The 27048-nt window shown below is 43.4% G+C and overlaps 1 protein-coding gene and 1 long non-coding RNA gene across 2 annotated transcripts in view; one reads left to right on the top strand and one right to left on the bottom strand.

Moving 5' to 3' along the window:
* Maml3 (mastermind like transcriptional coactivator 3) overlaps positions 1 to 27048 on the bottom strand; it is a 398475-nt gene that overhangs the window by 83583 nt on the left and 287844 nt on the right. The gene's annotated exons all lie outside the window — the stretch shown is intronic.
* LOC104853069 overlaps positions 26830 to 27048 on the top strand; it is a 19528-nt gene continuing 19309 nt past the window's right edge. Inside the window, exon 1 of the long non-coding RNA XR_777676.2 lies at positions 26830 to 26989. This is a non-coding gene — a long non-coding RNA (uncharacterized LOC104853069). The remainder of the gene's footprint in view (positions 26990 to 27048) is intronic.

Raw genomic sequence — 27048 nt, 5'->3', positions numbered from 1 at the left:
GAGATACATTTCATTTCAGAATGGAAAGACTGGATATTGTAAAGATGTTGATTCATTCCAAATTATTCTGTTCATTTAATGTAATTTAAATCAACATTCCAGAGGGGTTTATTTGGGAATTTAATGGAATTGTTTATATTTATTTTGTAAAAATTAACAGAAATGCCACTAAGCAAACTAAAGAAAAGCAATGTGAGATATTAAAAAATCTACTCATTGCCATAAAAGTGGAAAATTGTGCCTGTGTGGAAGAACTGGAAAAGAAATTATAGTCCAGAAAGAGAAGTTAAGAATAATTACTTTTTAAAAATATAGAGAAAGGATTATAACTATTTGAAGTTCTATACTTCATAAGTACACCAACATACATTTTTGAAAACACATGAATAACTCTAAAAATAATGAGCTCCCAATATCACCTAAAAAGTAAAAATGATTTTGGTATAAAGAAAGTCTTTAAGTGGAAGGCCCCAAGTTCAATCCCCAGTACCAAAAAAAAGAAAGAAAGAAAGATAGAAAGAAAGAAAGAAAGAAAGAAAGTCTTCATAGGTATAAAATATCTAGATATTACAAAGAAGCTGATAGCCTTTATCACATAAAAATTTTAAACAGCACATAGAGTCTTAAAAATTGGCTAACAGCCAGGGATTTAGCTCAGCAGTTTGGTGGCCTGCCTCGCAAGTGCAAGGACCCAAGTTCAATCCCTGGTACCAAAAAAAAAAAAATAACAAAAAACAAAAAACAAAAAATGGCTAACAGATGAAAAACAAAGAAAAAATATTTGCCAAAATTGTAAATTTATGCTATATGTGTTTTTTTAAAGAAGACATTCTATTTTTTATTTTATTTTTCATTTTAATTTTTTTGCTATGGGGAATCAAACTTGGGACCTTGTGCTTGTGAAGCAGGTGGCGGAACCACTGAGCTAAATCCCCAGCCCAAGACATTCTATTCTAAATACTGGGCAATAGGCCTGAATAGAAGACAATTTATGATGAAAAATAGAGTTTAGCCAGTATTTCTTAAAAATATGTTAAATCTCACTAACAATCCTATAGATGCACATCAAAATTTCAAGGTTTCATTCATAATGAAAAGTTTTAAAGTCATATTTATTTATTTATTTATTTATTTTTGAGACAGGGTCTCACTATGTAGTTGAGACTGACCTCGAACATCACTATGTAGCCCAGGCTGGTCTTGAACTCACAGCGATGCTCCTGCCTCAGCCTCCCGAGTGCTGGGATTACAGGTGTGCACCACCATGCCCAGCTCTAAAGTCATAATTTTTAAAGCTAGAAACACTAGTAACTAGTGTAGTTAGAGAACTCATTCACATGGCTGGTATAAATTGATAAGGTCTTCCTGGAAACCAATTATGCAACTCATATCAAGACTCTAAACAGTTGTTAATAGCTTCTAACCCAGCAATCCCTCTTCTAAGAATCTATGTAACGAAAACAATTAGAAATTCCACACAAGATTTGTTTAGAAGGATGTTCATAAACAAAAAAAAGTAAACAACTAAAATGTTCAACAAGAGGGGACAGATTAAATCTTAAATAATTTATGGTATAGCCATACCAGTGGAAATTATACAGGCATGAAAAATCATGTTTTATACATAATGTTTAATAACAGAGAAAAATCTCAGTAAGTGAAAAGTATAAGCTACAAAAGTAGATGCGAATGATTTGATGCTGTATAAATCCAGACCTTCTTATGAGTCTTAGTGACTGGAATGAATCATTTTCAGATGATACTTGAGAAATAATCTTGGACGGTATGGTTATGTATGATTTAAAAACATATGTCTATTTTTCAAATTTCTAAAATAAACAGATTTTTAGGATTAAAATATCATGCAAAAAGCAATTTGTTAAAAGTTCACCACAGTAGTTTAGACAGATAATATATATTAGATGGGGAATGAGATTCGACGTCTTACCACCAGCTTCCACTCTTGTTTTTGCCACTTATTTGCTCTACAGCTTTAACCAAGACATGTTTGCTAATCTTTGGTTTCTTTAGCTTAAAAATAGCATCTGAGAAGGCCTGGTCGGTGGAAAGCTGCCTTGCAAACTGTAAACTACCATACAAATCTAAGGGTATTTTCAGGAGCTTCTGTGTGTGTTTAGAACTCCCACCTCAATGGACTTTGCAGATTTAAGAAATCTGAGAAGCGTAACTGTGTACCTGCTTCCCTCTGCACAGGACCCGTCTGTCGAGGTCATGGTACGTATACATATGGGCCTGTGATAACTGGCTTCATAGCCAAGGGGGGAATGGTCAGTTCCATCTACGGTCATGGGGGAGGGCAGGTAAGAGAAAGATCCACGTATGGATGGCCTGAGCTGAGACTTCACAGACGCCTCAAAGGAGCATGCACGTACCCCAAACACTCAGAGCCTCAGAGGCAGAAGTGATGGAGTTTGGCACGCCCAGTCTTACACCTGGGTACACCAGGAGGAACGTGGTTTTGCCAACACTACTCTCTGTTAAGTTAGCTCATTGGTGTCCAACTGGAAAATAAATAAAAAGGCTGACATTAGTATTAAGGTGACAAAAGAGCGACGGGGCTCAGGGGATATGGGTATGTGACACATAAATGATGAAGACGCAGTATGAGTTTGATGTGTTTTCTTAGCAACAAAACAAAACTGCTGTGAAATTTAGCTTACCACGTACCATGTCTGAGGTTAGCACTGATTCACAGCAAGGGCTATGCTGGAATTAGGGCTGAAGGGTGGAGTGAAGAGAGGTTACTTAGATCTAGCTCTTCCTTCCCCCACTGTCTTCTCTACTCGTAGGCTGAGGACAGTTAGAACCTGCAGTGTCAAGAGGGACCAGCCATTCACTCGGCAGAGAAGCCAGGCAAGTTTCCTGACTTTCCAAGTTGCAATCGTAACACAACACGGAATTCTACTCATCTGAGCTCCATTCATGTATTCATCCACCCATCCATTCATTCTTCACACAGCTGTGTGTGCGCCCAGGGGGCCCCACCAATATCTCTGGTGGCCTCAGTACTTTCAGTGAACATCCATCAACGTACAAGTGAAGGGAACATCATGGGCCTGTGGCCAACTGCTGCAGGCACCACACCACTTCTAAGCCCTGTTATTTGATTATCACCGCCGTTATTGGCCACAGAGGGGAAGGGATATTATAGCTTTGTGGCTTTTGAGAGTTCAGTCCTGAGTGAACTGCCAAGCCTCAGCAGCAGCTCCCAGATCACAGGATGGGGGATTTTTATGACCACATCTCAGCTCTACCCAGAAACAGCAAAAAGAAGGAAGGAGGTGTCATACTATAGAATGCACAGCAATGGATAAGCCCCACCGAGCCAAATCGTAACCACGCCCCTTCTCACCCTGCGGTCTTTCCCTCCCACTTCTCCTGTCAAATCTTCCTATATCCCTCCCAAATTGCTCCTCCAGAAGAATCTAAATTGGCTTAACCTCAAAGAGAAGGAAACACAAAACTGTTTATTATATTCTGTATCACGCTTTAAAAAAATATGGCTTATGGAGTCCACTCCAGTGCGAGAGCCGTGAGAAGAGGGGTGTGCATGTACGTGTGTGCACACATATGTAGGATGAGCACATGTGTGAGTGTGCACACGTGGGTGTGAGAGAGACAGAGAGAGGAAGACAAAGAGAGCGGGAGAGACAGAGAGGGGGAGGGGGGAGGAAGAGAGATGGAGGGAGGGAGGAGCAGGCAGGGAGAGGAGAATGGCGTTGTGTGACGCCCTCCCGCTCCTCCCCGGAGCAGAGCCCAGTGGCTCTCTTCTCTCAGAGCAATTACTACAAATGATTTATGTGGCCAGTCAAGAGGGCCTGCCAGGGTTCTTATTTCATCTCCAGAAAAAGGAACTCTGCTGGAATGTTATCAGGGAGCTTGGGATTAAACTGACAGCTGCCTTTTGTTTCCCGTGAAAAGGCTTCTCTGGACTGTGGCGCTCGGCTTCCACGCGGAGCCACAACTCCCATCAGCAGAGCCCGGCTAGCAAGGGGCCACAAGGGAAGGGGAAACGCTGTTCAGCGGGGAGGGCCGGGTTTCTTCCCTTCCCTGCTCTCTTTATCTCGGGAGGATGTGCTCTTCCCCGCTGATTTCGGGAGGCAGCCAGCTCTGGCAGGACTGCAATCCGGTCTCTTCTTTCACTGTTCAGAGACAACCACAGTCCCACACCTCGGCCCTCTGTAACCAAGCTCTTGCTGCTGGCAGAGGAGAACAAGGGCCCCTTGCTGGGTACGGTGGGGAACTGTGATTGAGAGCCTGGCTCCTGCTTAGCTGGCACGTGAAAAGGGCGGGATGCAAAATATACCATCCTGTGGGCAGGCAGGGCACCCATGGACATGAAAACACAGAAAGTGCATGATTTTCCCCATCTGACACCCAATTCCAACTGTGGGGTTTTCCTAAGTCCTCAGCTGGAGGTTTGGCTGGCCACTGCCTCCCTGTGAAGGGAGCAAGGGTTTAAAGAAATGCAGATCATACACACACACACACACACACACACACACACACACACACACACGAGTGATGTTCCAATGACTGCATCCTAAAGCTGTGTAGTTAACAGTAAATACAAATTAAGAAAAAATCTCAAGGGATCAAAAGAAGAATATGATAAAAAGAAGTTGGGGTAGAAAGATTATTATAAAGGGAAAGGATATAAATGAAGATTGAGGATTACAATAAAAGACATGGACTGTAAAATCGTCCTTATGGTCTTATATTTTCTAGGTCTTATATTCAGACGTTCTGTACTAAAAGTGCACTTTTGGCTTCTGATTTCCAAATTTCATCTTTACTAATGCTTTACTAAGAGATACTTCTTGCCTAAAATTTCTCCAAAGCAAAGTTAATTATCAAGCCACAGATGTCTAGTTAGGTGTCTACAGCATAGACTGATGCTGTGGTGTATTCTGACCACAGAGGGATCTAGGATGGATTCAGACAGTCCCTGGTTCCATAGAAAGGAATTAGCATTTATGGAGTAAGTGACATAGTTGTTAAATATTTTCTCCTTTATTCCTCACTGTGTATCTGTGAGGCAGGCATTTTTTTCTTGTGTTACGGATAGGTTTATGGATGTCAGGTGAGGTTAAGTAAGTTGTTGCCCAGTGTGGCAGAAACCTTTAGCTGCCTAGCTGACGATCCTTTCTCTTTCTTCATCAGAATCAGGATTGTTTCCCAGGAGGCATTTGCCAGCCTTCTTTGCAGCTGGAGGTGATGGTCTGGCCAATCAGAAGTCTGCAGAAGCCTGGGAATTTGCAAGTGGCCACACCCCTTTCTCCTGCTGGTTTCTTCTTTCTCCCTGCATGGAGTAGAGACCTCGGGCTGGCTGTGAGACACCATCTTGCGACCTTCACATAAGAACCTGAAGCTAAAAGCTATGAACTGGCGTAGACAGACAGGAGGAGAAGGGAAATATCTGGCATCATGGGTCAGTTGCATTTCCTTTCATCTGCCTGTCTCTGGCTTCCGACTGCATGAGGAAAACGAGATGTCTTTTAGTGTAGAGCTCTCTGTATACAGACAGCTAGGATCTGAATTGACACCCTCCTACGGGGCAGAGCTGGGATCTGAACCTACGTCTAACCTCTCTACTGGCCTCCGCCCTGCTATGGTCCTACCTTGAGTTTGCAGAGAGCCAACACAGAAATGCCTGGGACAAGGGGATGATCTCTTGGGCCTCACACAGATTTAGGGGTTGAATAGTTCCAGTTATTTAGGCTAGACCATGGTGCATTTTTTCAGGGGATTCAGATGCAGACTTAGCCTAAATGTAAATATTCTGGGATGAGGCATATAGCAGCTAGTCTAGACAGTTTTATTTTGATGCATGGAGAAATAGGGTATTTTTTAGAAGCAAAGTGTCTTTTCATAAATTACAGTTAAACACAGAATATTGAATGCATGTTTGTCGCTTTTTCTATTTTACCCATTCAAACTCCACAAAATGACAATAGAGATTTTTTACAAAAAAAAAAAAAATTCCATAGAGAGCAGAAAGGAAAGGGGCAAGAGCAAATATGAGCTATCAACACAACTCTGGAAATGAGGAAGTAGATGTATGAGTGCTAATTTAGCAGGGAAGTAAATGCTGCAATCTAAACTTACAATGGAGAAAAACCAAGAGAAGTAAGCCAAAGCATGCTAAGAATCCTAAAGCTCAGGAACTGGAGGGGCTGGAGATTCTAGGTACCTCTGGTAATGGGCACAATATGTGGTCAAGAAGCAGGAAGACTCAGTCCAAGGAGCACCAGATTCTTCTTCCTCATCCTGCGCATGGTCACACAATAACAGGCTGAGCATCCCTCACCCCAAATTCTGAATTCCAAAACGCTCCAAAGCTTGCAACTTTTTCAGTAGCAGCATAACACCACAGGTAGGAGATTCCACGCTTGACCTCGTGTGACTGGTCAGTCAAAACAAGGACACATTAAAAATACTGTACGAAATCTACATCAGTTCCGTGTTTAATCTTGGGTCTCATTCCCAGGATATCTCATTATGTATGCACAAATATCCTAAAATCGGAGATAAGTCCCAAATCTGAAACACTTCTGGTCTTAAACAATTTGGATAAGCAATAGACGGATGCTCTTGGCTTTAGGAACACCGGCAGACCGTCTCGTAGCTCCTCGGTAGAAGACTAGTAGGCTCCTCTGGGAAATTAACCAACCTATGAGAGATGACTAATAGATCTTGGATTCCCATGGCCGCCAGACTAATGATCACCACTTGAGAGTCCTCACAATAAACACAGGGCTCCGAGTTAGACTGCGAATACCTCACTCTGTGAATGTATAGACAAACATCACCAGAAATTTGAGCAGTCTCCAACACAAAATGCAGAAATGGAAAAGATAAAATAGAGAAAAAGACAATGGAAAAACATTTCAAAAAAAAATCATTAACAAATTATTTGAACAGTTAAGAAAACTGGACTTATGAATTAAGAACAAGATGTTATATAAATAAACATTTAGAAAATTTAAACTTGTATGAATTGGGAATATGGTAGCAGAAATAATATTAAACTAATGGGTGGGAAGATATGATAAAAATCTTTGAAAAAGTCAAAAAAAAATTGAAAAAGAGGCAAAATGGGAGACTATCAAATAGGAATGAGTCCAAGAGGTAAAACATCCAAATAGTAAGAGTTCCATAATACAAGGAGAGAAACCAGATTGAAAGGGCCTAGAAAATTCTTTGAACAATGAGTTCATAAAGGGCCACCAGGTATAGCATGGTGAAATCTCAGAGAGTCAAGAATGAAGAACAGATCCAAACAGTTTCCCAAAGCTGGGAATTAGAATGGCAGTGTACTTTTTGACAGCAACCCTGAAGGCCAGAAGGAAATGAAGGAAATCCTACAGAATTCCCTCTGAAAATTATTTGCAACCCGGAATATGACATCCAATCAAATGCAAGAAAAGAATAAATCTATTTTCATACTTGCACAGCCTCAAAAATGTGCATCTTGTACTTTTTCTCAGAAAGGGATTAGAGAATACATTTCACTACAGCGGGCCCTAAGCCAAGCCAGGGAAGACTTGGAATCTACCGACCAGGAGTGCAGCCCAGGAATAAGTACACTGCAGGCTGAGGGTGCCCATACTGCAGAAGTCTCAGCACTGATCCCAATGTGAGCTGAAAGATAAAGAACTCCAGGGATAATTCCAAGAAGAAAAAGAAGCATATTTCCTATCACATGTTTGCAGTGAGCTGAGAAAGATCCCTTCCAGTGAAGATTCTGTGAATGATTTAAGGACAGGAGCAGAGAAAATTGAACAAACAAACAAACACAGAAATATAACCAATAACTTCAGGCAGAAGTTAAAGTTGTATGCAGCAGAAATGTCATCCAAGTCCACCACTGGTCTCTTTCCTAGCTGCATACACACAGAGACACACAAATTAAGTACAATCTCGCCGAAAGTGATGATATAACAATAACTAGGAAGGTACAGGGAGAGGAAGCAGAATCTTTATCTTCCTTGCTAGGGAGTCAGTAGGTAGTACTGAAGACAAGAATCAAGAAATAACTTTTCTAAACACATTTTTAGAAGTGCAGAGGTTCGTATTAGAAGATACCTGGCTCGTACTAGAAGACAGAGTAAGTTTTGGAGAAAAGAAATTGGGATGGAGGGGGGGTGGGGCAGGACCGATGTTTTATCACACAAGTTTTACAGAACTTTGTGACCTCTCAAATTATGTGACTGTATTGCTTGGATAAAGACATTGATTGAAGAAGGAAAAGCCAACTAGTTACCCTTGAACACCTACCCAGGATGAAGACAAGGAGGTGTGTCTGCAGGCACCTGTGAACATATCTCACATGGGAACTTTGCAATTCTTATAGCACTGCTCCTTACAAATCTCTGCCCACGGTTGTTTGAGTCTTACTTGGGGCTATTGTGTAGATATGGCCACACTGTGATTCACAAAATTTGGGGGTATAGCTCTCACAGCTTAGAGTGGGTACAAACCCCTATGATGTGGCTAGCCAAGCAGATGATGTACTTTCTAGGGCTCAGAGTGGCTCCAAGTTTCCTGAAGACCAACTGAACCCACACTTGCATCTGAGTTCTGTGACTCCCTCCTTTGGATTCTTACCGAAATAGTCCGGCAACTGACCTTCCTTCAATTAGTAATGTGGGTAGGGCCAGAAGTGATGGAGCGACCTGGGTGACAAAGATGAAGGAAAACATCTACAGAGAGTTCTGTATGCGACTCCCATGGCTATATGATGCATAGAAAAGGGGGTGTCATTAGGAGTTAGAATCTAATGGGGCAATATTAGATGAATGCAAACTTGGATTTAGAACACTTGAGCACCAAAATGTAATTTTGATGAAAGGAAACTAAAATTCTGGCTGAGCAAGACAGACTGAGAAGCCAGAAAACTCTACTTACAAATGAAAGACAAATAGGTTCTGTTCTGGAACTTCTTGACCATGTATTCTCTCTAGAAGCATGGCTTACAAATTCAACAATAAGGAAAGGTAAGATCTGTTCATTAAAAGAAAACTCTTTTGAGGATAGAATCATTCCCTTGACTACAGGTAGGTACAGGCTGTCATATGACAACAGCCAACGTTAACTGAGGGCTTATTATGCATTAGACCCAGTTTTATGGTCTCTTATGAATACTGGCTTTGAACAATATTCACAGCAATCCTGTGAGATACGTTCTGTGATATATGTATGAGAGGTTAAAAATCTCCATTTTATAAAAGAAGAGAAAGTTGAGACCCAAAGAAATGAATTAGCTCAAGAATACAGCTTATAAGTGGCAGAGTGGAATTCAAATCGAAGGCATCCTGAACCCAAGGCTCTTAAAATATCTACCTCTATAGATTATAAAAATAAATAATTAGCAGCATGCAGGGGTAGGAAAAGATATTTTGCATCCACGGAGTAGTTATCAAAGGCAATACTATGATATTGTATTTGCTACTAGCTTACTATACACTCTAGGTCAGGCTTCCAGAGATCAACTGGGATGAAGTTAAAAGTTTCTGTTCAACACTGAAGTCTTCTCTGAAGATGAGTTTGAGAAATCAGACCTGGGCTCCCTCCCTCACCTACAATTAATGTATCTTAGATCTCAAGAGATAACAGCAGCTCAGAGCACAACACAGCCATGAGAAAGATGACAATGAGCATAATAAATAATATTTCTAAGGCTCGAACCCTTGTGCACTTGGAAAAAGAAACGACTCAGTGCACCCAGGGGTGGAGATATCTCATCTGGGTACATTTCACCTCAATCCCAACATCATTCTTTGAAGACTGCAAGCTCTGAGACCTAGAAATGGCGTGCGTGTGTGTGTGTGTGTGTGTGTGTGTGTGTGTGTGTGTGTGTGTAGATGCCAGGATAAAAATAGAGATGTTGATTGCATTGTTACAAATTCAGTTGAGCTCAGACAGCCCCAGCCTGGCGAGTCAACAGCAGTGACAAGAAGACAGAAAAGAAAAGAGCACACTGCTCCGCAGAGCTGCGCAGAGGGGATGCAGCTGGCCACATCAGTAGCTTCACGCCACAGCGTTGAGACTGTGGTGCGAGTTGAAAAACAAACAAGTGGAAAGTGTCCAGGGATAAACTGGGCTCGAATCGATGAGCAGCAGTGCGCTGACCCTCCGGTTAAGAAAAAAAAAAAAAGCTGCCTTTTGTAAGAATCCAGCTGTGGGGGATGGGGCTGCAAAAAAACACGGGCGCTTAGAGGCCCAACTCACACTGTTCAAACAGAGTATTGTTTTCTCTGGGGCATAAGGCTTACCGTGATACCAGACCCGTCACCATGGCAGCGGTGGGGGAGGGAGGGAGGCGGGAGAAACAGATGGGGGTCACCTAGGTCCTCATTCTCATGCAAGGGCCCTCCCTGCCCGCCCCTTTCCCCTAGAGGACGGGAGCTGCACCTTCTCCCAGGACCAGCCTGGTTCAGCTGAAAGTGTCTTCCCCAGCGCTCGCAAGCTCTGTGTGGGGCTTTCCTTTCTAGTTAGTAGCAGCTTTCCCACTGAAATAACCACCCTTTGTTTGGCTGGGAAAGTTGAAAGCAGAAAAACCTAGTTTTCCATACTCTCAAAGTTTATCTTTGCTTATTCCCAAACTATACAGCTTTACAGGTTAAAAATATAGAGCCACACGGATGTAATAAAATGAATGGACGCATGTGAATCTGTCGTCACCAAATGTTAAATTTATGTCACTATTAGAAGGAATGAGGCGATCCTTTAGCATCGTAAGAATTACTGTAACGCTCTTCCGCTTCCTGGCCTGTGTATAACACTCCTGGGCCAGTCTTTCTGAAACATAACCTCTCCCTTTCAAGGGGGTTCCAACACGGTGAGCCTGGAAATCAAGATCTGCCATAGCTGTCCTCATCCCTCTTTTATCTTGCAAAAGCTTCCATGTCCTTGGGAAGACAGAACAGGTACAATGAATGAATGAATAACAAGATGGGCAAATAAATATTTAAAAAACTCCCTTTCTTCTCCATTTTTGGTGTATGTGTTAATTTCCCCCCCTGACTTTTACCTGTGCGATTTCTATCAATGTCTAGTCATACCTCTAAAGTACCTTAAACCTGGTATCAGTCTGATCCAAAGGAAACGTGTGACTTCCAGCCTGTCTCTCAGGGACTGGAAACACTACTGTCGATCTTATTTGACAAGCCAAAAACCTGGGCTCAGTCCTGCCACATCCCTCTCTCTCTGTCCCATTTCAAAGTATCATCAAAGCGCTTTCCCTGGAGCTCCCCCCACTCAATACCTCGCATGTATTGAGCACTGGTTCACTTCCATCTGTCTCCATATTCTATTACTGCCTCCTATCAGCTTTCAATTTCGGAGACTGAAGTCATTTCCAAATAAGTCTCCCCATGTCAACCCCTTTGCATCAGTTGTGTGGTCTGAAGGAGGCTTTCAAAATGCAAATGGGATTTTATCACCTTTCTGCTGATAACTCTTCACTGGCTTCATGCCACTCTTAGGACAGTGGGCAGAATCCTTCCCAGAGCCCTGAAGCAGTCTGACTCCTCCACCCAGCCACCTTTTCTCAGGCTCTTTGCACTGGCCAGTGAGCCTTGCTACTCTGCTGCTCTACCCTGTCCCTGTTCTACCTCGCTTGCTGGTATAGTGGTTCTCCAAATTCAGGGTCCATCACAGGACCCTAGAAGGCTTACTGAAACCTGGAACACACAGTGGAACATTCCCCTGTCATACAAATGAATAAATCCTGTCATTTGCAGCAACATGGATGGAAGGGGAGGACATTATGTTAAATGAAACAAATCAGGCACAGACACAAATATTGCATAGTCCCCATTGTATGTGGAAGCTAAAGAGTTGGTCTCAAAGACACAGGTGATGCGACAGTGGTCATCAGAGCCTAGGAAGGGCCTGGGCGGAGGAGAGATAGGGGAGGATAGCTCACGGGACTTCTAATGTTCTATGGGACAGTAGGACAACTAAGGTTGACAAGAATTAACTGAACATTTCAAAACAGCTAGTGGAGAGAATATTCTCTTTTCTTCCCCCCAGTACCGGGGACCAAACTCAGGACCTTGTGCTTGCAAGGCAGGTGCGGCACCACTGAGCTAAATCCCCAGCAGCTGAATATTCTCAACACAAAGCCATGATAAATGTTTGAGATGATAGATTCCCCAATTATCTTAATCTGATCATTCCACATGTATACATGTATTGAAATGTAATGCTCTACCACATAAATATGTACAATTAGTATGGGCCAATTAAAAAATAAGAATGTAAAAAAAAAAAAAAGAAAAGGAAATGAAGGTGAATAGATTTCTCAGACTTACACAAACAAACAAACCATCATGCTAGGCGCCACTCCCAGAGTCTCTGCTGTAGGGGGTTTGAGAGGGATCTGATTATTTGTAATTCTAACAAGTCCCTGGTTTCTGCTGCTGGCCATGAGTATGAAAATTTGAGACTTGCTGCCCTAAGAACCTGCTATGAGTTTCCTGGACCTGTGAGAAACCTTCCCTGCCTGGCCCCTCCCTCCCTCAGCTAGCTGAGATATGTTCATGGCCCTCCATATGTTTCTGTCACAGCACTGCCCTTCTTAGGGGCTGTAATTATGCATGTATGTAATTATTTCATTAATGTCTGTCTCTGCAGTTAGACTCATTGACATGAGGTTAGGGACTATTTCGGTTTTCTCTCCCCAGTGTCTGTTGAGTTCCTGGCACATAGTGTGTATTCATAAATAGTTGTTAAAGCAGGACTATTTTAGAGGTTCCCTAGAATAGGGAAATCATTGAACGCGACTGAATACCAATGATAGCTGGAGAAACTGTGAGAGAACCAGAGCAATTGTTACAAGAAGGACTAGTATGTGAAATCCAATTTCTTTTGTTGGGACGATCAAGTGGGATACGCATGGAAATAAATTTGTGTTATGGCTAGAATGTAGCACAGACTAAAAATCTTAGCTATTATAATAGATTGGTATTACAATAACCTTTGCAATCTGAGTCTTTTAGAGTCATTCTGACTTCAAATAATCTGTCCTAAGGTCACATTTCTTGACAGTTTTTTGTTTTTTTTTTTGGTACCAGGAATCCAACTTGGGCCTTGTTCTTGCGAGGTAGCGGCAGAACCACTAAACTAAATCCCCAGCCTTCTGGACAGTTTTTGTCTGGAAAATACCTGACACTCATAATTTAAAGGAGGAGAGGTTTAACTTGGCTCGTGGTTTTAGGGGATTCAGTCCACGGTCAGCTGGCTCCAAAGCAGAAGGGCAGAAGGGCTACTTAGTTCACAGTGGCTGGGAACGGTGTCAAAGAGGAACAGGCAAAGAAGCAGAGATAGTACCTGAGGTCACGCCTCCGTGACCCATCCGGACACACCCAAAAATGTGCTCTATTAATCCTGTAGGTGTCTGTGAAGCCAGGCAGGTTGACAATTAAGCTTTACTGTCTCATGCTGCATCAAGTCATATTCAACTAACATATTGTGTATGACTCAAAGCAGCCAGCATTTATTAAGCACCTACTGTATGAAGTCATTGGGTTTGTCATCAGAGTTATACGGGGATAAATAACAATCTGATGGGGGGAGAGAATGTATAGCAAAAATGAACATTAAATTAAAGCACCTATAGGGCTGGGGATTTAGCTCAGTGGTTCGGTGGCCTGCTTCGCAAGCGCAAGGACCAGAGTTTGATCCCCGGTACCACAAAAAAAAAAAAAAAATTAAATTAAAGCACCTATAGGGCTGAGGATTTAGCTCAGTGGTTCGGTGGCCTGCTTCGCAAGCGCAAGGACCAGAGTTTGATCCCCGGTACCACAAAAAAAAAAAAAAAATTAAATTAAAGCACCTATAGGGCTGAGGATTTAGCTCAGTGGTTCGGTGGCCTGCTTCGCAAGCGCAAGGACCAGAGTTTGATCCCCGGTACCACAAAAAAAAAAAAAAAATTAAATTAAAGCACCTATAGGGCTGAGGATTTAGCTCAGTGGTTCGGTGGCCTGCTTCGCAAGCGCAAGGACCAGAGTTTGATCCCCGGTACCACAAAAAAAAAAAAAAAATTAAATTAAAGCACCTATAGGGCTGAGGATTTAGCTCAGTGGTTCGGTGGCCTGCTTCGCAAGCGCAAGGACCAGAGTTTGATCCCCGGTACCACAAAAAAAAAAAAAAAATTAAATTAAAGCACCTATAGGGCTGAGGATTTAGCTCAGTGGTTCGGTGGCCTGCTTCGCAAGCGCAAGGACCAGAGTTTGATCCCCGGTACCACAAAAAAAAAAAAAAAAAAAAAAATTAAATTAAAGCACCTATAAAAACCTGTGATAATGCCAGGCATGATGGCATATGGCCATAGCCCCAGTAATTGAGAGGCTGAGGCAGGAGGATCGCTGTGAGATCAAGGCCCATCTGAACTACAAAGCAAGACCTTCTCTCTAGAATCAAGTCTATGAGTATGGAAAGAGTGAATAGTTTCTGTCTGAGGTGGTTAGGCGTGGAAGGCGGATAGCAGTATCAATATGCAGAGAAAAGCAGCGGAGTATTTCAGACGGGTGCAAGCAGAGGGAACGATGGGCTGAGTCTCCAACTCCTCCAGTGTGTGGGTTACGCAGGGAAAGAGAAATGCGTAGTGTGCCTGAGCAGTGAGAGATGCTACGCGAGGGACAGGGAGCTGCAAAGGGAGCTGCAGACTATGTATACTTGTGAATGTAAGGCTGAAAGGCATTCTGCCCCATCAATACTGTGGTTCCAGTTGTGGGCGCCTCAGTACCTCGTCATTCTGTTCTCAGGTCTGGCTTAGGGAAGACAGAGCAATGTCTACAATCGTTTGAGTGGGTAGATGGCCAAGGCCAGCCCTCAGCTTTTTTTTTTTTTTTTTTTTTTAGCACTGAAGACCGAACCCAGGACTTTGTGCATATTTGGTGAGTGCTCTACCACTGGACTACATCCCCAGCTCTTATTTATTTTGAGGCAAGGTCTCACTAAGTTACCCTCAAACCAGTGATACTCTTGCCTCAGACTCCCAAGTAGCCAGGATTACAGGTGTGTGGCACTGTGCCTGGCTTCAACTTGCTTCCTCCTAATTACAGGGCATCCTCTTCTAATTGGACCATACTGCCAGTTGGTAAGTGGTCACAGGCAGTTAGGACATTATTTTCTCAATACTCAAAGATTCTCAGATATGATTATGAAAACAAGATAAAAAAAAAAAACCCTAGGTGTAAATAGGTAGCTTTCCTTAAATGCTTGACTCAGATCTTTCTCCAAACTAATCCTAACCAAGTTTGAAGACTGTTTTTGTCTCACCTTGAGTGTTGACATTTTATACTTTTGATCCAAAGTCCTTCTAGGACATATATGGCTCTTACTCATAGCTGTTTTCTCACACGCTAAATATAATATGTTCCTGTAATGTTAAGACATTGTTTTGATGACGTGGATTTCTTGTTTAGTCAATGGGGCTCTGCTCTGCATGGGAACCCCCAAGCTTCCTCCCCACTTCTGATCCCTAGTACATAGAAATCCTTCAGCCACACGACTGCCACGAGGTGGCATGGCATATCTGCCCCCATGACTGTGATATACATGTCCCATGTGCCACTCATCTGATCAGATAAAAACTTGTCAGCCAGTTCACCAACTTGTTTCAGCATCTTGGCAATGAACCAACTCTTACACAACTCGCATACACCCTCTGCTTTTCTTTGAAAGAGACTGCTTCTGAAGAGCCGTGTAACCACAAAACTTATACCTTTTACTGGAATATAACTTGGTAAAATATGTTTTAAGGCCAAGAAGAAAATATTAAAGAAACAAAGTAGTTTCAAAGCCTGATCTTCACCTATCCTGTAATTTCATTGGGAAATTAGGCTGATGAGAAAAACCGCCACATTTTCCCTAGGTTATTTCTTTAAAATCTTACTCCAGAAGTAATTGTGAAAACAAATACTTACTTTCCATTTCACTAAGCCAAAAATCCAGTCTCAAGTTGTTTACATCTTTACTCTCTTAAAAAGATTGAGATAAAGAACATATTTCCAACATGGCTTCGGTTTCTGTTTTCCTGCTTTGTAAATCCTAATTAGCCCCCAATAAATGTAATTTTCTTTGTTTTTTTAAAAATAAAACATTAGGCACACATGTAGTTTTTTATTCTATCTTTTACCATGCATTATATCACAGATTCCATTTCATTAAAGACTTTTAAAATAAGACTTGAATAGCAGCGGAATGTACCATAACTTAATCACTTGTCTACTTTCAGTTATCTAAGTCTACCCAATTTTCACTATAAATAATGCTATTGTGAACATCCTTACATATATGTCTGTTTCCTCTCCCTCTCTGTCTCCGTCTCCATCTCTCTCAGCAGTACTAAACAGAGGGATTTTGCACTGAGCTATATCCCTAGACCTTTTCTATTTTGAGATAGAGTTTTGCTAATGTGCTAAGTTACCTGGCTGGATTTGAATTTGCCAGTCCTCCTGTTTCAGTCTCCCAGAGTGCTGGGATTATAGGTGTGCACTTTATAGGAAAATTTTTTTAAAGTGTAGCCTCACTAGGTTAGGGGATGGGAGTACTTTGAGGACCTCTCCATATACTTCTATAACTTGTCCTATGGCCGTTTCTCATGCCAAAGGTTTGGTGACACAGCTTGAAGGTTCTTGTGAGAAAAATCTGCTGTTAATTGACTGGAAGCTGCTACATCTATTATCAGAATTAACTCACTGCTATCATTTTAAGAATGGGTGATTCTGTCTACATGTATGGATCATGGAGTTCCAGTTTAATAAGATGAATTCTTTATTGCCCAGGCTGTAAAACGTGTACTAAGCAACAAGCTAATCTAGGCAAGAAGGGCCCACTGCAAGCTATGTCTTTCTGCCACAGACTGACTGGAACAGAAGAGGCCAAAAGTAGGAGAAGAGATGGGGAACTTAGCCTGGGCACTGCTGTTTTTTTGAGTTCAGAAGCTGACCACAATTTGGTGACTGGATAACTGGGGGCCAAGCTCATTTTTTTTCTGATTTACGTTAATGTGGAACATCATGTTTATATATTCAAAAGATGTGTGGGGATTAAGTGAGATAAAACTCTCATCCCAGTGAAATGAAGGCATCCAGAAGTATTTACTTTTGAAAAGTATTAATTCCATGCGCAGGACTACCTACGGGAATTTCATTATTTAGGGAGTTAGTTGAAACCACGTATTGGTGCCCAAAAGTTTGTAACGTTCACACAGTTTTAAAGCTCTTTTTGTTGGTGAGGAAATCAAGTCAGGGTCATGATCATCAGGACCATCTTCCCCATCAGGACCACCATTACTGTCGACATCGCCATGACATCATCATCAGGGCCACCGTTACTATCATCTTCATCACCACCACGATCTTCACCATCACCACCAACATCATCAACATCATCATCATGGTGATGAGGCAGAAGACAAATAAGGAAGCAGGGGCCTTAAAGACAAGTGCTTCACCTTCCTTAAACCACCGACAAACGATTCCTTGTCAATCAGCTCAGCCGGATTTTAAACCTGTACCTGATGGTGTTGTGATGTTGAGTCCGGGAAAACAGCATGGCCACTGGCAGAAAGCTTACACGATGAACCACTGAGAGAGGCAGAAAAGGACCCCAGAACTCTCGTTGGGAATCCTGAAGTGAACCGGGACAGTGAAGAGAAACTCTCCACCCTCAAGACAGGACCTACAGTTGTCCCTCACCTGCCCTCCAATCCTGCACCCTTCCATGAAACTCATGCAGCAAAGAGATGGGCCTGCAGCTCTCTGTCTACCTGCAAGTGCCAGCCTCACCCCTGGGGCCTCCAGCAGGCTACTGGGTCTGCACGGAAGGGAGTAGGCGATTGCAGCTCCCAGCCAGCCTCCTGCCCGGGGTCTCCACTCCACTCTCCCTCACCTGCTCTATGCTTTCTTTCCATAGCGCTCAGGCGGACATGCTATATCATTTACCCTTATTGATTCCATTTAACGTCCGCTAGAATGTAAGCTGCACAAGGGAGAAGGTCTTTATCTTCTCCATCCACCGATGTATTTTAAGCACCGACAACAGTGGCTGGCACCCAACAAGGACTCAATAAATAATTTGTTTAATGAATGGATGTTTGCTAGCCTTTCCAATTTAGATTCTAGTTAAGCAACTGATAAGTCTACAGGCCCAAACCTGCTCATCGGTTTGAAATATTTACCCCACCGCTCGCCCCTCAGGCTCAATGCTGTTCCTGATATCTGCAATGCAGTCGGCACTGACGCCCGGCAATCACTGTCACTGGGTAAAATCGAGGAGGAAGTGAAATACTTACTGAAGCAGAAATTCCGGAGGTCAGAGGTCAGTAGCCTGGGTTGTTGTCACTTAACTAATGCTGTCCACTGACACATCACCCCCACCTTGCTATTTATTTCAGAAGCAAAGCAAGCCAGTGGATGATTTTTGGTCTGGGATTCAAGTATATCTGTAATTTTTGTCGTATCTTCATATTTCTTATACCGCCACTAAGTACAAATGGGAAAAATCCTGGCTTCACTGCCTTGGTTTCCAGTGTGTGTTTGAGAGTAGGCTCTAAAGCGTGTGAGAGAACAGAGAATAAAAATCAAAAGCACGCCGAAGCTGGGAATCTCTCAGCTTCTCCTCATCGCTGAGAGGTATAATGAGGGCAAATACATCATTTTTCACCTAAACTAGGACAACCAGCACAAACCGGGGCGGACTATCTTGGGCAGATGATTTAGATGGTTGTCTTGCATCTCATCAGCCTCCATCACCCTAGAAGATGGGGAAGGGCTGGCAACCACTAGTGTGTCTGAGCCGTCACAGGCTCTGGGGTTTGCGCCCTACACAGAATGGTGAGGGTCACCGACGTTGATCAAAACATCCCTTCTGCCAATCTGCACTCATTTCGCTAGGTTGCAAGTATTGGGCAAGAATGTTCAATAATTGACCTAACAAATTAATCTACTCCTCCACCCATTTGTTTCCGACTCTTCAGCTTGACAAGATCAGATAGCAGACCTTGGTAGCCAGATCTGTCTACTCCCCACCCCTGCTAGCCCACATACCCCTCTACCCCATCCCGGCCCCTGCTTTTCAGTTCTTGCAGTACAATCAGAGGAAGTGGAAAAGGGCCTGATTTTCCTACAGTCTGAAAAGGTACAGTTTTCAACATCATTAGCAGTTCATCTTCTCAAACCTCAGGGCAACCCCTAGGCAGCCCCTCCTGAATCCCCTCCCCCTCCTCTTATCAAGTTAATGAACCCTATGAAGACAGAGGAAGATGAGGTAGAAGACAGTGGCTTAAGAGCAGTGTGATGCAATTCCCTCCCTCCTTAAAAAAAAAAAAAAAGAAAAGAAAAAGAAAGAAGAATGAGGACAGAAAAATCAGAATTTCTTTCTCTTAGAACTGGAAGAGGAAAGGAGGCTGGTGCTGGGGGGTGGCTGTGATTGTCTCCTAGTTCCCTGAAGGAGGAGGTGTCTATTCACTTTCTCTGACTGAAACGTTTGCACATTAAAAAGGCAATGTTCCTTTGTGGCAGGACTTGTCAGGACTATATCTTCTACCTGTCGGAGCCCAGCACAGGATAAGGACTCCAGGTTAAGGATAAAGCAACTTCCTGCGACCTTCCTCCTCACCTTTTTGTATGATAGTTTCCTCATCACAAAGAGTATCCAGGAGGCCAGGGTGAGGTTTCTGTGATACTGTGCTTTTGTGCACCATGCTGGCGGCTGGCAGAGGGCTGATCGCGCCCTGTGGCCAAGGGCAGCCACAGGATGGGGGCTGCTGCCTGCTGCCAGCCACAGAGCACGAGGCAGTGGGCGCCCTCAGAGCCTCGCTACTCCCCGTATCCAGAGAGGCAATTTTCATCTCGAGGTACAAAACACATCAACATCTCTCATCACGTCACTGACCTAAATATAGACAATGACTTCAAGGAAGAGGAGAGGAAAAAAAAAAAGTTGCACATTCTTTTATACCTGCAAATGCTGCAGAGCTCTTCAAACAAGCAGCTGGCAATGAGGAACAATAGGTAGCCAGTCAGATGTGAAGGGAGAGGAGAGGAGAGATGGCTGTTCTAGAATGATCGCTGTGATAAGGCCGTTACAGTGTCTCAGCTTAACATCAATCCTCATTTGTAACCTGGGGTTGAGACAGCAGCGCTTGGGGAGCGGTTCTGTGTCCCTTGCCAGCTTTTCCTTGAGAGCCTTGTGGGAGGAAGGAGGTATCCATCATAGATCTTCCTGGCTGAGCTGCGCTGCTCTCTTTCCTGGGTAGGGCTGGCCTCTGATTCAGAGAGAAGGGCACACACTTGACTGAGAAGCCATTTCTTTCCCACCCAGGAAGAGGGACAGGAGGGTCTTTGTTCCTGAACAGCCTTCTCAGCAGCCACTTCTGGCCACCCACTTGTGCATCCTACCAGGCCTCTTCTCTTCTTCTGCAAAGCCAAGTGAAGGGTGCTGGCTCCCTGGCTGTGCCACAAAAGGGTCAGAAAGGTCACTTCTCCCTCCCAGGAGGAATTCAGAACTGGCCAGAGTACTTCAAAGCCAGGAGGAATTCAGAACTGGCCAGAGTACTTCAAAGCCATGTTCCTAAGAGTGCTTACCTTCTTATTAGCTTGAGAATGATTTACCTGCTGGGTGAGTGGAAGGACCTTAAGAGAAGGTTTTATGAGCACGAATCCCCCGTGCATTTAGAGACCTTGGGAAATATACTGAACAAAACATTAAGCCCAGACAGCTCGGTGGTGCCAGCAATTAGGACACAATTGTGGGTGCTCCACAGCTGAGGAAAAGTCACGTGTCTCCCACGTATTTCTCACGCTCTTCCTGTTCTCTCAGACAACTATCTGCATAAGAACAAGTGTCAGAGCCTCCCTGAGTGTAACGTAATTGCCTGCTGTTAGGGAAGCAGTGAGCCACTCCAGATTTAAGCTGTCCAGAACTCCTTCATTTAGGGTGAAACAAACTCCCCGTGTGCTAGGGAAGTGTCTACAAATGCAGCCATCGGTGCTTCTTCAGAGAACACGTTTCTGGTCCTTGCGGAAACATAGTACATTATCACGAGAGTCCCATTCCTCGGAAAAATAACAAAGGAGGATAATGGAAAGAACACCAAAGACACAAAAGATAACTAAGCCCAGGCAGGGTCACAAATGGAATCAAAACAGTGCAAGGATCCCAGTTAGAGTGGAGGTCAAGAAGGTAAGACAGGTCTCAAGTGAAAAACAGTCCAGCAACCTGGGCGGCTGAGGCAGGTGGATCACAAGTCTGAGCCCAGCCTGGGCAAATTAATGATGAGACCCTGTCTCAAAATAAAAAATAAAAATCAGGCTGGGGAGGTAGCTCAGTGGTGAAGGCCCTGAATTTCAGTCCCCGATACTGGGTAAAAAACAAACCAAACCAAAAGAAACCAACCAAACCAAACCAAATGAAACCAACCGACAATGAGGAAAACATTTTGGCTAAGGCAGAGATGTGGCTCACCAGGGTGAGGAGAATATACAACGTGCTGGGCAGGGCACCTTGGTAGCTGCCCTGGTGCCATGACCCTCCCCCTTTGGCATAACTGCACCTCCGGAAGTGAGATGAACTCAGAACACGGAAGAGAGGGAGCTGTACATTTTCAGAAATAAAGACACCCTCAGAGGGCAACAGAAACGATGGCTCTGGATTCGATGCCAGTCTAAGGTGGCCACATGAGCACAGGAATCTGTGAAATGGACAGGCTGCCCAGCTACACCCCTCACCAGCCAGGCCTGACTGCTGATGGGGCCGAGAAAGGAACTGGGCGTGGGGCGGAGGCGAAGGGACCAGCAGAGCCTGACAGCACTTTGCTTACCCTGGGTTTCAGCTTCCAGACACAGACCCTTGAAATAGACTCTGTGGAACAGGTGGATGCAATTAAAAATTACAAAGAGGGGAGGGGGATAATCTGGTCGGGAAAAAATACGGCCACAGTCATTACTTTCTAATCCAATATCTTTGTTAATTAAGCATTTTCCAACCTACGACGAGAATACTACTAGTAATCTAATACTGCAGTCCTCATTACTAATAAAACATATTTATGAAACGGGAATATAATGTGCCTATTTCCAAAATGTGGTTATAAATGACTTACTCTAAGCTACAATGTAAAGTGGTTTGAAAATTAGTCTTTAATAAAGAATTGATGAGGATGATGACTGCTGAAAATAATTTTATTTGGTAAGATTATTTGGTTTCTGCTGTGGCAATCTGAGCTGAGGTGACTGCCTCAAAAATTATTGCAAGTGACTAATACAGGAAATTTAATCGATGATAAATACAGTGGTAGTATGTCAACTCTGCTTTTTTTTTTCTTTTTTTCTTTTTGGTGCTGGGGATCGAACTCAATCCTTGCACTTGCGAGGCAGGCAGTGGAACCGCTGAGCTAAACCCCCGGCCCTAGTATGTCAACTCTTGAAAAAGTGAGCATGTAATTGAGGAATTCAGTGTCATCTTCTCACTGCTAATTAGACAGCACTCAGTCATGGTGTTGTCAGGGTGTCCTTTGTCAGGCACATCTGCACATAGTAGGATTTAAAAAGTGAGTGAATGAACACCTATACTTAGTCCTCAATGTGGGTTCCTGTGTACAATGATGCTTAATCGTATAGCCACTAACATTTAGGAAAAAAATTGTAATATAGTTTAGGCTAGAGCCATAATAGCATTTGTAAGTTAGTCAAGTGGATTTACAGCATGGTCCAGAAAGGCTGGATGCTAGCCTGAGTATTTTAGAAGGAATAATTAATAATAATAATAATAATAATAATAATAATAATAATAATTGAATCCAACCAACCAAACAAACAAAAACCTCACTTCTCTTTTTAATGGTGTCACTATGCTCATAGGCCAGGTTCCCTTGACTAGAGCAAAGCACGTGACATTCCTTCATTGGCCGTCCCCCTGAACAAAGAGTTAAGTGGTCCTGTAGACAGGCACAGATATCATGTGCTCGTAGAATCCTTCCAAAATTCTAGGCTTCGTCCTAGATTGTAGAACTCCAGGGAACGAAAAGACCCTGACCACCAAGGAGTTGAAAGCCTCGTGAGGCCAAACAAACGAAGGAGCAGCTGAGTGGAGTATGAGAAATGCACGCGGCACAGTGCCACTGGGGAGTGGTGCTTCACGGAGATGAAGGCTGAAGTCGGCTAGGGAGGGCTTTGCCGGAGCAGGGACTCTGTCTGTGTGGACATATTTTTAATGGTAATGAATGAATCGTCTTTATTTAATGAGGAAAATATAACAAAAGTGAAACAAAAACATGAGGCATGTTGGCAGCATGTGCAGGTTATGAGGTGGAAGCCCTCAGCTGTGGCTCTCCCTGGGGACCCTGACTTCAGGCTTAGGGAAAAGGTGAGTGGGTTAAGCACTAAAGGAGTAGAAGTTTTCAGGTCAAACCAAGTGTCGCCAAGAGCTTCCAAGCAGAGAAACAGGCCTCGAGATGACATGAAGAATCTGAGTCTGAATATTCTGTGCAAATCCCGCAGGATGTACGGCGGAGGGGAAGATGGGGCCATGCAGGGCGACAGCGGGCAGGGACACAGTCCTATGACAAACTGAGGGTCTGGTCGCTCCTGTGCAGTGATGGTCAACTCTGCAGGAATTCTGATTTTCCATTTGTATTAGTGATTTGTGTCCTGGCATTGTAAGTAGGAAGAATGACAATTACAAGAAAAAAAAATCAATCTGAGCAGGGAGAGAAAGATAAGTATTCATGTCCCCTCTATAAAGTCACAAACACGAACTTCTCTTAATACCGTGCTAGCAAAAATTTGCCAGTACATGATCTATGTTAAAGGAAGTGAAGGTCTGTAATTGGTTCAAGTCCCTGTAGGTGGCAGATGAGTTGTGATAATTTTCATTGACCCCGGCATTGGTCAAATGACATTTGGAATTTTTATACAGATCTGAAAAAAAATTTTTTTTTTCAAAAGATATGGGACTCTGAGTATGTTGGAAAGAGGACAGTCTTTGTGATCGAGGGTCAGGTAATGACGCTACTAGAAGGGATAACAGAAAGAAGTAGCAATGGTTGAGCTGGACAGGAGAAGAGGGAGAATAACGAAAGCTTTACCTGGCCCTCTGAGGTTGCTTTGAACAAAGACGCGCTCTGTGTTACCGGTCAGCCAAAAGCAACGAAGGGCTTCAAATCATTCCGTATCCAAAAAGGGAGAGTAGATGGCAAGCAAGGATGTGCCGGGGATTTGAGACCCTGGGGAGGTGAAACTAGACCACGCTGACGGTCTTTCCCCTCTAAATGCTCCACATGGCAGGACATCGTGGCTATCTCAGGCATCCATCATTTCAAAGACACCCCTGCTCCCTTTTAGTTTACCTCTCTGGAAATCTAGCTCATGTTAAAATAACCAACGAATATTTTTGCCCAGTTTATCATCAGTTTTTGAGGCGGATCAAAGAAGAGGACACGCTGCTATCATGTCTCCTTGAAGAGATGTCCAACCCTCTCCCGGGGACAACCACTGACCTCTTCTGAAATCGGGGCTTGAGCCCAACTGGCATCAATTAGGAAGCAGGAATCATTCAGAACTACACTAACGACACAAACCATGGAGCTTATAAAGTACCTTGAGGATACAAAGGATTCTTTTGAGTGGCAAAACTACAATGACAAAAGCAACAAGGAGAGAGTGCTTAGGGTTTGGCAGCTGAACTGTGTGGAGATGGACCAAGGCACAATCACTGCCACCAAAACTCTGCAGTGATCAGGGGAGGTTTCCATTTTCATAAGCCAGGGACGACCAACGAGGTCATGGTAAGGAGACTTCTAATTATTTGTTGCTAAAGCAGTGCAAGTATCAATTTCATACACCAGAGATTGAGTTCTACCTGTTATTTATCATAAAATCCGCAGGGTAAAAATTAGCAATAGACTGCTGCTTCTAAATTTTTAATGATTCGTTTTAAAAGCCCAAATGAAGATCTTTGGATATGTTTTGGGAAGCAGAATCAACACTTAAAATCTAAAATTAAAAAAAAAAGGAATTAGTGGAACATTTTAGGATTCATTGATACCAAGTATCAAATTCAAACCTGCAGTCCCAATTACAGTCTTTAACTTTTGATGCTCTTGTGTTACTATATATTTCGTTTCGCCATCTGCTCTGTTTAATGATACAGTTGTGTTATGTAGCAATATTTTCTATCCCTGACCAAGGTCATTCCAGTGACCAAGGTGACAACCAAGAGTATTTTTCTTCTGACAAAGATACCAAATCTATACACAAACTGCAGTGCAATCTTAGACCGTGGAGAACACCTTCTCCGTGTGACTAAAGTTGAAGTTGGGCGTGTGTAGCCAGAAGAAAAAAAAAATCCGTCAAAGCAAACATGATATCTGGGGGAACAAAGGCAGGGCCATCACAATGACTTGGTTCCCCTATACTGTAATGGGGAACGTGTTCCTCAAGATATGTGGGGGGCTTGAAGGAGAACCTGCAGGTACTTCCTGCATTTGTTTTCTATTTTCCACACCTTCCTTCCCTCGCTGCTGATGGACTTTGTGTTTCCCATTCTTTCCTCTGGTTTTGATCTACCAGTAGGACTTCTGCCAGTCATCTTTTCTTTGGTACTGGGGATCGAACTGGGGACCTTGAGCTTTTGAGTTAGGCAGTGGAACCACTGAGCTAAATCCCTGGCGGCCCTCTGCCAGTCATCTTCTTCTTCTTCTTCTTCTTCTCCTTCTTCCCCTTCTTCCCCTCCTTCCTCCTCCTCCTCTTGCTTCCTCCTCCTCTTCCTTCCTCCTCCTCCTTTTGCCCTTTTCGCCCTTTTGCCCTTCTGCCTGTTTTTGCTGGTCTTCTGCTGGTTCCTATGACCTTCAATAAACATACCTACTTACTGCTTACTACAAGGTGTATACTTGGCAATTCTCTTATTGTACACAAGAACCTGAAGAACTGTTTTGGCCCCTTTGAAGGTAACACTTTAACAATTTCACCTTTAATTTCCCATTTTCTTATTCATACCACTATTCCTCCTCTTCCTCCTCCTCCTCCTCCTCCTTCTTCTTTTTTTGTTGTGTTGTGTTTTTTTGAGACAGGGTCTCACTATGTCGTTGAGAATGACCTGGAACTCACTATGTAGCCCAGGCTGGTCTCGATCCTCCTGCCTCAGCCTCCCGAGTGCTGGGATTACAGGCGTGCGCCACCATGTCCGGCTTCAGTCATCTTCTTAGCAAACTCTCAGCCACAACAGTTAAGAGGTTCAAAAAAAAATTTTTTTAAAGAAACGGATAACCTTCATATTACCATAATATCTGCACAAGAGTGAAGGTCCACCTGATCATGTGATCCGCGTAAACAGGTGACCTTAAAGGTATCTGGGCAGTAAATTTGTGTTCTGACATTTGTGTATATCATCTTTCAGGGACCACTATGGGTTGTTCCTCTTAAATTTTGAATAATAATCTTTGAAGAAGAGAGATAGCACACACTGCCTTTATTTCTAGTTAAGAAAAACAACAGGCCAGAGAGCATAACGGTAACGTATGATTTTGCTGCTGTATTATCATCCGGTAATAAGTGCAACGTGAAACTGCCAATTATCTCATAAGAGAGGTATCACCTCTTCTGTTGTGAAAGGCTCCATCAATAACTGGGTTCAGCTCTCTCATTCTCCCCTGAGCCACCGGCAGCTTCCCGTAGCAGAAGTGAGCCAGGGACACACAGAGGAAAGCAAACACAGTCAACACACAAACGCTCAAGCCAGCTCGGCCTCTGGCCTGGGCACAGAGAAGGGTCAAGGCAAAAGGAAGAGGGAGGGGCAGGGGCCTGGCCTGGAGTGAGCCGCAGGTCACACGCACGCGCAGCTTGGCAGCAAACTCAGTTTACAAAGAGACATCTGTTCCATTACTCTGATGCACTGTGGCTAATTACATCCTGGCCCGTCTGTGAAATGACAGCCACTTATTCTCCAGTGAACCGTAAGATCTGTACATGTTCAATGTGGGGAGTGGGAGAGCAGAGGTGTGGAGGCTGGGGT

The sequence above is a fragment of the Fukomys damarensis genome, unplaced genomic scaffold (assembly GCF_012274545.1).
Source record: "Fukomys damarensis isolate Sample0158 unplaced genomic scaffold, DMR_v1.0_HiC HiC_scaffold_38, whole genome shotgun sequence".
Lineage (NCBI taxonomy): Eukaryota > Metazoa > Chordata > Mammalia > Rodentia > Bathyergidae > Fukomys > Fukomys damarensis.
Note: the sequence above shows the minus strand (reverse complement) of the source record. Positions and strands in the feature narration are given on the sequence as shown.